At 44.0% G+C, this 10648-nt stretch overlaps 1 non-coding gene and 1 pseudogene across 1 annotated transcript; both read right to left on the bottom strand.

Moving 5' to 3' along the window:
- Positions 1 to 7478: 7478 nt before the first annotated feature.
- trnal-uaa (transfer RNA leucine (anticodon UAA)) lies at positions 7479 to 7561 on the bottom strand. Its single transcript has one exon. It is a non-coding gene; the product is annotated as a tRNA-Leu (tRNA).
- A 1241-nt stretch (positions 7562 to 8802) lies between these two features.
- On the bottom strand, positions 8803 to 9264 carry LOC144483467 (histone H2B pseudogene; annotated as a pseudogene).
- Positions 9265 to 10648: the final 1384 nt, after the last annotated feature.

Below are 10648 nucleotides of genomic sequence, written 5' to 3'. Positions count from 1 at the left end.
AGAAGCTGTTAGGAAAAGACTGCGGTATTCGGAGGGGAAGGAATGTTTGGTGACAGCATCACACAAGCTGGAGGTGGTAAAAATGCTGAGAGCTAATCCATTGAAAAAGTTGGTAATTTAAAGGAGGAAGCATTATCATAATACAGAGAATATAGAGACGGGGTGAGAGCAGAGGTGTGGGACAAGAGCAGGCACAGATGAGAATGCTGTCAGCCACAGAGTGGGGAGATCAGTGGCTGAGGAAAAAGGAAGAAATATCATAATTTCTCAAATGGAAAGCTCCATTATCAGTACGCATTGTTCAAGACTATAATTATACGGCCAGGAGAAATATTGATGTATCTGAACGTTTTATGTTTCAATTTGGTAGAATACATTCAATGCTCACAATGTGGTTTGCTCTTGATTGGATAGACTGAGTGTCTGCTTTGTGAAACACCTGTCTTCAGTCAGAACAAAGATTTAAATCCAAGCTTAAACTAAAGTCCCAACTCTAAACAAAGGAAACTCAGAATGTATTACAGGTGAGTTGGCTAAAATAGATTGGGAAACTCGATGAAGGGGCACGAAGGTGGATAGGCAGTGTCTGATATTTAAGGAAGAAATGCTTGCGTTGTAACAGTTGTACATTTCCTTCAGTCGCAAAAACATAACAGGAAAAATGACCCAATCATGGCTAATAAAATTAGGTATTATTAGATCTGATGATGATTTTTATAAAGTTGAAAGAAAAAGTTGCAATCCCAAGGATTGGGAACAGTTTTTATTTTAGGAAAGGAGGACAAAGAGATTGATTAGAGGGATAAAATGCTGTATGAGAGTGAACTTGCAAGTCGCTTACAATTGGACTATTAAAGCTTATGTTAGTGTGTGAAAAAATATAACAAAGACAAATTTAGGTGCTTTGCATTCGGATATGGACAAATTTATAACGGAGAACAAGGTAATGGCAGCACAATTAAATAAGTGTTTTCATGCTGTCTTCATGGAGGAACACACAAATAACTTCCCAGCAATGCTCGGGAACCATGGTCTAGAAATTGGGGGGATTTAATATTACTAAAATATATAGTGCTGGAGAAATTAATGGGACTGAGGGCTGAAAAATCTCCAAGGCCCAATAATCTACATCACAGGGTTCTAAACGAAGTGGCAATGGGAATATTGGATCCAACATTGTCTACATTCTTTAACAGTCTCAGCAGTTTGGAGAGTGGAAAATGTTACCCCTGAGCACAGTTTCATAGCAGAGAGCACAGTTCCACAGCAGAGATCACAGTTTGACAGCAGAGAGCACAGTTCCACAGCAGAGAGTACTTTTCCACAACAGGGAAATGAGTTCCACAGCGGAGATCGCAGTTCCACAGCAGACAGCACAGTTCCACAGCAAGGATCACAGTTCCACAGCAGGGATCACAGTTCCACAGCAGAGAGCACAGTTCCACAGCAGAGAGCACAGTTCCACAGCAGAGAGCACAGTTCCACAGCAGAGAGCACAGTTCCACAGCAGAGAGCACAGTTCCACAGCAGAGATCACAGTTCCACAGCAGAGAGCACAGTTCCACAGCGGAGAGCACAGTTCAACAGCGGAGAGCACAGTTCCACAGCAGAGATGACAGTTCCACAGCAGAGATGACAGTTCCACAGCAGAGATGACAGTTCCACAGCAGAGAGCACAGTTCCAAAGCAGAGAGCACAGTTCCAAAGCAGAGATCACAGTTCCACAGCAGGGTGCACAATTCCACAGCAGAGATCACAATTCCACAGCAGAGCAAAGTTCCACAGCAGGGAGCACAGTTCCACAGCAGAGAGCACAGTTCCACATCAGCAAGCACAGTTCCACAGCACTGAGAACTTTTCCACAACAGGGAAAAGAGTTCCAAAGCAGAGAGCACAGTTCCACAGCAGAGAGCACAGTTCCACAGCAGAGAGCACAGTTCCACAGCGGGGATTACAGTTCTACAGCAGAGAGCACAGTTCCTCAGCAGGGATCACAGTTCCACAGCAGAGAGCACAGTTCTACAGCAGAGAGCACAGTTCCACAGCAGAGAGCACAGTTCCACAGCAGAGAGCACAATTCCACAGCAGAGAGCACAGTTCCACAGCAGAGAGCACAGTTCCACAGCAGAGAGCACAGCTCCACAGATACACAAGCCAAGGTTTTTCCCTTTCAGCCATTTCTCCCAAACAGCTGACACAGGCGTGATGATCCGAATGATCTTGGATTATTCACCATCACTCTATGATTGTCCGAATAGAAAAAAAAGCTATGTTCTTAAATGAAAACAATCTAGTGAAGTTTAGACGTATTAGCTGCACTATTTCTGATCTACAGGGCACCCTGCAGTAAGCCACCATGCTTGTATGGGCAGCAGCGTGCTCCCTGTGACATGTACCATTCAGAAGGACAAGAATATCAGCACAGCGGATACAGCATCACGTTAAAGACAGAGTTAATCATTATTTGGACAGAAATCACTATTCTTTCTTAATTACTGGTTTAAAACATGAGTTCCCAAAATCACCATAAACTGAGAAAGTGAAGTTTCCTTTCTTCAGGCTTTCATTAGATACACATTGTATGAAATACTTTTTTCAGTCTCTCTGATTGTTCCCTTGATTCACCTCTTCACAGTTGGACGGATTTTAACGTGTTCAGTTTACAACACGTTTCACCCTTCTCAGCCTTACTTAAGGTCAAAACTGTGACCTGCGTGTGTCCTTTCTCCTCACACTGAATGTCTGCCTCTAACATAAGAAGAACATAAGAACATAAGAACATAAGAAATAGGAGCAGGAGTAGGCCATCTAGCCCCTCGAGCCTGCCCCGCCATTCAATAAGATCATGGCTGATCTGACGTGGATCAGTACCACTTACCCGCCTGATCCCCATAACCCTTAATTCCCTTACCGATCAGGAATCCATCCATCCGCGCTTTAAACATATTCAGCGAGCTAGCCTCCACCACCTCAGTGGGCAGAGAATTCCAGAGATTCACCACCCTCTGGGAGAAGAAGTTCCTCCTCAACTCTGTCTTAAACCGACCCCCCTTTATTTTGAGGCTGTGTCCTCTAGTTTTAACTTCCTTACTAAGTGGAAAGAATCTCTCCGCCTCCACCCTATCCAGCCCCCGCATTATCTTATAAGTCTCCATAAGATCCCCCCTCATCCTTCTAAACTCCAACGAGTACAAACCCAATCTCCTCAGCCTCTCCTCATAATCCAAACCCCTCATCTCCGGTATCAACCTGGTGAACCTTCTCTGCACTCCCTCCAATGCCAATATATCCTTCCTCATATAAGGGGACCAATACTGCACACAGTATTCCAGCTGCGGCCTCACCAATGCCCTGTACAGGTGCATCAAGACATCCCTGCTTTTATATTCTATCCCCTTCGCAATATAGGCCAACATCCCATTTGCCTTCTTGATCACCTGTTGTACCTGCAGACTGGGCTTTTGCGTCTCATGCACAAGGACCCCCAGGTCCCTTTGCACGGTAGCATGTTTTAATTTGTTTCCATTGAGATAGTAATCCCATTTGTTATTATTTCCTCCAAAGTGTATAACCTCGCATTTCTCAACATTATACTCCATTTGCCATATCCTCGCCCACTCACTCAGCCTGTCCAAATCTCTCTGCAGATCTTCTCCGTCCTCCACACGATTCACTTTTCCACTTATCTTTGTGTCGTCTGCAAACTTCGTTACCCTACACTCCGTCCCCTCCTCCAGATCATCTATATAAATGGTAAATAGTTGCGGCCCGAGTACCGATCCCTGCGGCACGCCACTAGTTACCTTCCTCCAACCGGAAAAATACCCATTTATTCCGACTCTTTGCTTCCTGTCGGATAGCCAGTCCCCAATCCATTATAACACACTACCCCCAACTCCGTGTGCCCTAACATATTGTGGTCACTCAGTGTTTGATGTTTATTTACTGTCAGATTATTAATTTATCCTGCTCCCGCCTCATTACTGAAATTAGTGGAACCTTTTGTCTTGTGCTTTCCAAAGCAAGGTGGAGGGCAGGAGTGATTAAGTAATAAAATAATTGGTGCTGCAAGGCTAAAGGGAGTGGGAAAGGAACAAGTAACAGCAAACAGAGATGTGTCTGAAGGAGGTGTGAATGGAAGAATGATGAACAGCTGCCAGCTGAAAGCAAAATCAAGAGAAAATATAGATGAAAACCAAAAATCAAAATAAAATGGAATCAATTATGACGGTTACTATCATATTAGAAATACGGGCAGGAGTCAGGCCATTCAGCCCCTCAGTCCTGCACCATCATTCAAGAAGGGGAGGCGATGGTCTCGTGGTATCATCGCTAGACTATTAATCTGGAAACTCAGCTAATGTTCTGGGGACCCAGGTTCGAAACCCTCCACAGCAGATGGTAGAATTTGATTTCAATAAAAAGTAATTTGAAAATAAGAATCTAGTGATGGCGATGGAACCATTGTTGGAAAAATCCATCTGGTTCACTAATGTGCTTTAGGGCAGGAAATCTGATGAAATTACCTTGTGTGGCCTACATGTGACTTCAGAGCAACAGCAATGTGGTTGACTCGATCCGTGGATGGGTAATAAATGCTGGCCAGTGATACGCACACCCTATGAATGGACCAAGGAAATCATTGTGGCTGCAAATCGACTTTTCGAGCTTTTGCAGCAACCATTCACTCCCTTGTATAATCTGTCCAATTCAGCCTAGAACATATTCAATGATCCAGCCTCAACTGTTGTCTGGGGAAGGGAATTCCACTGACTAACGATCCTCTGAGGTGAGATGAGAGTGACTGCCCTCGACATCAAAACAGGATTTGACCGAGTTCAGCATCAAGGATCCTCAGCAAAAGCAAAGTCGATGGGAATCATGGAAACCTCTCCACTGGTTGGAACTTTATCCAGCATAAAGCCAGATGGTTGTGGTGGTCAGTCATTTCATCCTCAGGAGATCATTTCCCGAGTTTGTCAAGTTACTGTCCCAGACCCTTCCACCATAAGGTCAGATTGGAGATGCTCGCTGATGACTGTGCAATGTTTAGCACCATTCAGGACTCTTCAGTTACCGAAGCAGCCCATTCCCAAATGCAGCAAGAACTGGACAGTATCCAAGCTTGGGCTGAGAAGTGGCAAATAACACTCACACCACACATGTACCAGACCAAGACCATTTCCAGCAAGACAGAATCTAACCATTGTCCCTTGACATTAAATGAAATTATATCAATATCTTTGTGATGACCTTCAATTGGACTAGCGATGTAATACAAGGGCTACAAGGCAGGTCAGAGACACAGAATCCCATGGTGAGTAACAAAGATCCTGACTGCCAAACACTGTTCACCATCTACCAGGCACAAATCAGGAGTATGATGGATTAATCTCCACTTGCCTGGGTTAATGCAGCACCAGCAACACTCAAGAGGTTTGACACCATCCCGGACAAAGCATCCCTCATGATTGACATCCCATCTGTAAACACACATGCCCTTGACCACTGACACACAGTGGCAGCAGTACTTACTACCTCCAAGATGAGCTACTGGAACTCACAAAGGTTCCTTCAGTAGCATCTTTCAAACCAAAGAGCACTACTGTCGAGAGAAGGACAAGAACAGTTGACTCATGGAAACACCATTAAATGGACCTTACCCTCCAAGTCACTTACCATTCTCACTTGGAAATATATTGCTGTTCCTTCATTGTGGCTGGATTCATTCTGTATCTCTCATTCTCTGGTGCAATATATCTGTACCATATGTCATATGTATCTTGCATTTTCTGCTGCAGGATGTATGTTGCATCATTGTTTGAGCCTGTGTTTGGAACAGTAGTTGAGCAAGGGATTTTGTCCATCAGTTACTTTCTGATATTGCACGTGAATTTGGGACTCATTCTGAATCTCTTAAGAATAGCATGCGTGAACATTCAAATTCTGAGCAGGAATAGAACACTCGAGTCTGCTCCTCCATTCTATTACATCATGGCTGATCTGATTTGAACATCGACTCCACACTCCTGTCTAAACTTAATACCTTTTAGTCTTTGTTTATCAACAATCTATCTACCTTTGGCTTAAAGACTCCATTTCAGTTAGTGTGCATGTGTTTGTGTGTGTGACTATCAGTCAGTGCTATTGTATATGAATTTAAACACAATTCTGAATAGGAATCTTTCTGGTACCGCACGAGTGCAGTATTCAGTATTCTCTGAAATTGTATGAGTTTGGCAGGCATTCTGATCTGTCACAAAGATGGAATATTAGGGAAGGATTTATGTTTCTGTTTCTGGTACCATACAGTGGGGTTCATTCAGCATCTGAGTATATCTGCTGCTGTTTCTAAAGGGTGCAAATCATGTGTATTGGTCAGACTGTCATAATGTGTGTGAGTGTGGGATCATTCTGAATCTGTCATTGGTACTCAAGTGTCTGGGATACTGCAATGTAAGTGTGATAATCAGATGTAACTTTCAGTCTCTGGTGCTGCATGTGCAGCATGAGATTCATTCATCTAACGCTGAGCACATGTTTGAGAATTATCGTGTGTCTGTCAGACTCTATGACTCAGTGTGAGCATGGGATTCATCATGTAATCTTCAATCTATTTATAAGTTTGGATTCATTCTATATAAATTTCCAGCAAAGCAACAGGCCACTGGTGTGGTAGGTTTGAAGCAAACAATGTATGTGAATTTCGGCCCAACATTAAATCTGTGTCACTCTGAACACAATTGTGAAAGATAATGTATCCTTCAATCTGATACGGGATTGCTATGCAAGCTTCACTCAGGTTGTTCACATTGATTTGATCTGTGACACTCAGTCTGATTCTGAGGAAGAATTTTGACATGAATGTAAAAGGAAACTCAGTCTGGAATTCGTATAGTATCGTCCATCTTGCTCAGTGTGAGTGGGGAGTTAGGATTAGTTAATAAGCTATCGTTCAATTCAAAGTAATCAAATTGATATTGTAACTTTAAGTTTCATAATCTGGGTGAGTTTTCAACTGGAATCTGAATTTGTATCTCAGGTTATACTCGCTCTCAGAATATCTCAATCTGAGAATGTATTTGAGATTAGGCTTTGTATGAATGTATTTGTGAGGATACAAACTATGGGCCACTTTTAAACCCCTGATGTGGGTGGTATTTAACTCGAATCTCAGTGTACATTATTAAGGTGCATTGTGTAACTTTTATCCGAAAACCATTTGTCAGTTTGATCAGATATTGAATTTGGAGCTGTGGCTGCTCTATTGTGGGATTGACACAGTGATGATCCAATATTATGTGAGAATTTGGACTGGGATTCATGGGTCCCCCTATCAATGGCACTGAGTTTGTTTTGATGTGTTGGTATACAGTGAAAGGTATTGATTCTTGCGTAGAACGGACGAAGCAGACCGTTCATAGAGTAGAGGGGAGAAGGAAAGGAGAGGGTGCAGACTGTAGTGTTAATAATGCATTTACCAGGAGTGGGGTTCGAACCCACGCAGACATATGTCCATTGGATCTTAAGTCCAACGCCTTAACCACTCGGCCATCCTGGTATGAGAACTGGCCATCAAATAGGCACATCATCTGTCTCTCCTGCTGTTTGTGTCTGTGGAATTGATCAGCTGTCTGTGTCTCTGAGCTGTCAGTGACAATGTACGGACTGTGTGTGAGAAGGAGTTGGCGACAATTTCCCTGTAACTTGTGTGGAGGAAATATCACGTTTGTTTTGTCAAAGATTTGTCTGTGGAAACAAAGTACATTTAATATCTCAAATCCAGATTCCGTCAGTTTAATCTCTATTAATAATCATTGTGAGCGGTTTGTGAGGCTGCAGCCAGACTCTAGCTCTGATTGGTCACTCACATTTCAATCACATTCTTAACCAATGGGAGAGCCAGGGAGAAGAAATGGGAGGTTTTGATTGGTTCACATTTTCAAACTGGAAAAACCCGCCAATTTCAGTGCAGGAAAAATACAAAATAACGGAACGCCTGAATGTTCAGGAAACTATTTCAATCTCACACTTTATAATCTGTTTATTGTATTTTCCCTCACAGAATCCTGGCGCTATTTTAGGAACAGTTTGAATTTCTCAATCTCTTATCTGTAACCGGCGGGAATCAGACCCCGTTCAGCAATTTAAAACGGAGCAAATCTCAGCTCAGTGGAAAAGCAGAAACATAGAGATCACCAACCAACTCCTTCACACAGGCTTCACAGGGACAGAGGGAAACGGCTGATTTCTGATCCTCTCCCCTGAAAGCGGCCGGGAATGTTACAATGGGAAGTGCGGAGAGAATTCCTGACTCAATCCCGGTGGAACAGGCAGCTTTGTCACCGGAGAAAAAGGAGGGCCGGGGGGAGACAGATGTGAAAAGCGCTGCAATGGACTCAGGTCCTGTGTGTGCAGAAATCTCAGTGATTCCGTCCTCTGGGAAAGATGTGGAATAAACAGATCAGCCCGAGAATAACCTCTTCATTCCCGCCTTTACTCTGTTCCGGGAGCGGCTCTCAGATCACCCGAGAAAAAAAAAATAATTCAGGGTTGTGAAACTCTGAATATAGTTATAATTAAATTTAAATAATTACCTCCTGATATTTTTTCTCCCCATTATCCGTGACAATCCCCAGACTGGGATTTAAAATCCGCTCTCAGTTCAGTTTGATTGTCCCTTCAATGTGAAAGTGTGTGTGAGGGGCGGGTATGAAGTCCCATTCACAGCATTCTGCACCGGGACAAATCTATCCTCCAGAAAGACATTTCTCATTCACTCAATAAGGGAAAAGATGGCGCAGCTTTTTCACAGAGATTGTGGGTGGCTCTTAAAAGAGCCGTTGTGTTTGGGGTGTTTTCAGTCCATGGGGAGTTTTACTTGGAGCTGGTGTACTTGGTCACCGCCTTTGTCCCTTCCGACACGGCGTGCTTGGCCAGTTCCCCGGGCAGCAGCAGGCGCACGGCGGTCTGGATCTCCCGGGAGCTGATGGTGCTGCGCTTGTTGTAATGGGCCAGGCGGGAAGCCTCACCCGCGATGCGCTCGAAAATATCGTTCACGAACGAGTTCATGATGCTCATGGCCTTGGAGGAGATGCCGGTGTCGGGGTGAACCTGCTTCATCACTTTGTAGATGTAGATGGAGTAACTCTCCTTCCTCGACTTTCGCCGCTTCTTGCCGCCCTTTGTTCCCGGTTTCTTAATCACTTTCTTTGCTCCCTTCTTGGGAGCTGGTTTCGATGTTGGTTTCTTCTCATCAACCATCTTCAATTTCACGCAGAAATAAAGCAAACCCCTTCCGAGCGCTGATTAAATAGACAGTCTCACAGAACTATGCTAATGAGGAATTGGGAAAGCAATGATTGTGATTGGACATTTTGAAAGTTATTACAGTCACTTATCAGGGATTCATTTGAATGGATATGAAAACAGACCAATCAGATTGAGGGGTCTCCGCCAATCACAAGCCTCCTTACTAAATCGGGAACTACATTTTACAAAGAATCTCCAGCGCCAGTTTGTCAGTGTGTAAAGATCCACCGGGAAATGTCGCCTGACTGTCGGTGTGAGGGACCCTTCTCCACAGAGGGACTGTGCGGGAGAGTGGGATTCCTTCCGGAACTGTGAATCTCTGGTAATGTGCGTGAGTGTGGGATTTACTCACTCTCTCTGATACAGTGTGTGAGTGTGGGATTTACTCACTCTCTGATACAGTGTGTGAAGTATGGGATTTACTCACTCTCTGATACAGTGTGTGGGATTTACTCACTCTCTGATACAGTGTGTGGGATTTACTCACTCTCTGATGCAGTGTGTGAGTGTGGGATTTACTCACTCTCTGATACAGTGTGTGTGTGTGTGGGATTTACTCACTCTCTGATGCAGTGTGCGAGTGTGGGATTTACTCACTCTCTGATACAGTGTGTGAGTGGGATTTACTCACTCTCTGATGCAGTGTGCGAGTGTGGGATTTACTCACTCTCTGATACAGTGTGGGATTTACTCACTCTCTGACACAGTGTGTGAGTGTCGGATTTATTCACTCTAATACAGTGTGAGAGTGTCGGATTTATTCACTCTGATACAGTGTGAGAGTGTGGGATTTACTCACTCTCTGATACAGTGTGTGTGTGTGTGGGATTTACTCACTCTGATACAGTGTGTGAGTGTGGGATTTACTCACTCTCTGACACAGTGTGAGTGTGGGATTTACTCACTCTCTGATGCAGTGTGTGTGTGGGATTTACTCACTCTCTGATACAGTGTGTGTGTGTGGGATTTACTCACTCTCGGATACAGTGTGTGTGTGTGGGATTTACTCACTCTGATACAGTGTGTGAGTGTGGGATTTACTCACTCTCTGATACAGTGTGTGAGTGTGGGATTTACTCACTCTCAGGTACAGTGTGTGTGTGTGTGGGATGTACTCACTCTCTGACACAGTGTGTGAGTGTGGGATTTACTCACTCTCAGGTACAGTGTGTGTGAGTGTGGGATTTACTCACTCTCTGATACAGTGTGTGAGTGTGGGATTTACTCACTCTCAGGTACAGTGTGTGTGTGTGTGGGATGTACTCACTCTCTGACACAGTGTGTGAGTGTGGGATTTACTCACTCTCAGGTACAGTGTGTGTGTGTGTGGGATTTA

This window comes from Mustelus asterias, unplaced genomic scaffold, assembly GCF_964213995.1.
Source record: "Mustelus asterias unplaced genomic scaffold, sMusAst1.hap1.1 HAP1_SCAFFOLD_74, whole genome shotgun sequence".
In the NCBI taxonomy this organism is placed as follows: Eukaryota; Metazoa; Chordata; class Chondrichthyes; order Carcharhiniformes; family Triakidae; genus Mustelus; species Mustelus asterias.
The sequence above is the reverse complement of the archived record's forward strand: the minus strand, read 5'-3'. Positions and strand labels throughout refer to the sequence as shown.